The sequence below is a fragment of the Cebidichthys violaceus genome, unplaced genomic scaffold (genome assembly GCF_023349555.1).
Source record: "Cebidichthys violaceus isolate CVI_PGR_0920_01 unplaced genomic scaffold, fCebVio1.0.p SCAF_3, whole genome shotgun sequence".
NCBI classification, from domain to species: Eukaryota; Metazoa; Chordata; class Actinopteri; order Perciformes; family Stichaeidae; genus Cebidichthys; species Cebidichthys violaceus.
In genome coordinates this window covers 860,180-862,390 of record NW_027176483.1, presented here as the reverse complement: position 1 = coordinate 862,390, position 2,211 = coordinate 860,180, and positions in this window count along the sequence as shown.

The window sequence follows — 2,211 nt, the reverse complement described above, 5'->3', positions numbered from 1 at the left end:
CATCTGATCTCTGCTCGGAGCTCCAGTTTAAAAAGCCTGCAGCTGCTGAGTTTTTTGGGCAGAAGAACAGAGAGACACATCAGTCTGAAATACCAAAAAATAAAAAGTATGAATAACTTCTGCTGCACCAGAAAACTGAAATACTTCTAACAGCCATCGCTGAGTCTGATTTCTCATTACCGGAGTACAAAACGTCTGCAGGTTGAACACATCCGAGTGTTTGAGGAGGAGGAACGAGAAATCAATGAAGGGAACGAGCTGATGTTTCCCTCTGAAGGCTCAGGCCTCATGAACACAGGGCTGAGAATAATTAGTGCAGCGCCATAACGAACAAGGAGACGTGAGAATAAACAGAACGTGAGTGAAAGTAGTCGTGACTTCGGTTCTCTCTGTCTTCCTCCAGAACATCACAGTGACAACGAAGCACTTCAGAAGTGCAGCAGCTGACGCTTCAATGTCGTTCACTAAATTGAAGACAGTGAAGCGGCAGCACGACCTGCAGGCCTCGCTGCTGGTGGACGTCTCGTCTGTCCAGCCCAGAATATTCACAACATGTTTTTCTCTTTTTTGGTCTCACTAATGACGGAAAAAACGCCAAAGGAAAGTCAACTAGGATCCATTTTTGTGTCCGACACACAGATGAACAACTCTGCAGGTTGTGAAGTAGTCACCAGCTGTAATTATTATTATTATTATTATTATATTATAAATCTATTGGTTCTGACTACAGCGACAGGAATCATCCATTAACAATTCTATTGATATTAATCATTTTATTAGTATCAATAACTTCATTTTCATACTTGCTGATAACCAAACACGCTCCCTGCCAACATCCCAACATTAACGTGATTTAAAACATACATATTGGTTGTGTTGATGGAGATATTTGTTACTTTGGGATGTTGTATTTGTACCCACATCTCCAATAATACACATAAAGAACAACTACAACTTGGTTCTGTTTGGACAACAAAAGTTCTACTTTGTTGCGTTAAAAGCAAACGTCCTTCTAGGTACATGGAGGAGACCGGGTCGAACAAAACAACCCGGGTACCGGATGTTTCTAGCCAGAGGAGACGTCCCCTCTGGTTCAAATGAGTTGCTTCTGCAGCAGAGATCAGGACTGTCATGGTTCATGTAGAGGAAGTGAAACACAAAGGAGGCGACTGGAACATCTGAGGAAACATGAAGGATGCAGATGGTGTTCTGTCTCCTGCTCAACACAATCTCTGAGAGGGACGTTTGATTCAGAGCCAGCGAGCAGAACGGATTAGAGTTTAGAACGGACGACGTGAAGGTGGCGCTTTCCTCCGGCCTCAATAACAGAAATCATGTCGACTCGATGAAGACAACAGAGCTGAAGAACGGGTTTACAACCAGTAGACTGTGACGGAGGAGAGAGTTTCTCCATCTTTATTAAACCTAAGTAGTAGTAGATAAATATTAATGTTATAATGTGTAACGTCATGTTATTTATCAAGACATTGTTCTGCCTTTAGATCCGGTACCCACCTAACTGTTAATAACTGCACAGTTAGCTGTTAATAACTGCACAGTTAACTGTTAATAACTGCACAGTTAGCTGTTAATAACTGCACAGTTAACTGTTAATAACTGCACAGTTAGCTGTTAATAACTGCACAGTTAACTGTTAATAACTGCACAGTTAACTGTTAATGTAAATGAAACGTAGGCATCAACAATGAATCGTAGGCAATGACAAAAGGACATAGGGGACAACAAAAGGACGTAGGCGATGACAATGAAACGTAGGGGACAACAAAAGGACGTAGGGGACGACAAAAGGACGTTGCTTCGTGTCTCTCTGCTGTGACAGACTCCCCTGAGGGATCTCAGTGTTTCGCTCTATAATAAGACCTCCACTGATCCTTTGTTGTCAAAAATCCAATATGAAAGTTAGAGTAGAAGGACGGGTGATAACAATGTGAGGATGTTTGAAGAAAAAAGCATTTAGTTGCTATCTAGCACTTCAGTGAACGGTGGAGGCTTATAGTAGCTCACATTTCCTCACTTCGATTAAATAAATTGAAAAGCAGTAAAAAGATTGTCGCTGTGAAGCAGACTTAATGTCCCTGCATTCTAATGAGCAGAGGAGAAGACTGAGTATTGTCTTTGTGGGGTAGTTCTGTCTCTTCTGAGTCTCTGGGGACCAGACGACGTGTCCCTCAACTCCACACTTTGACCCCG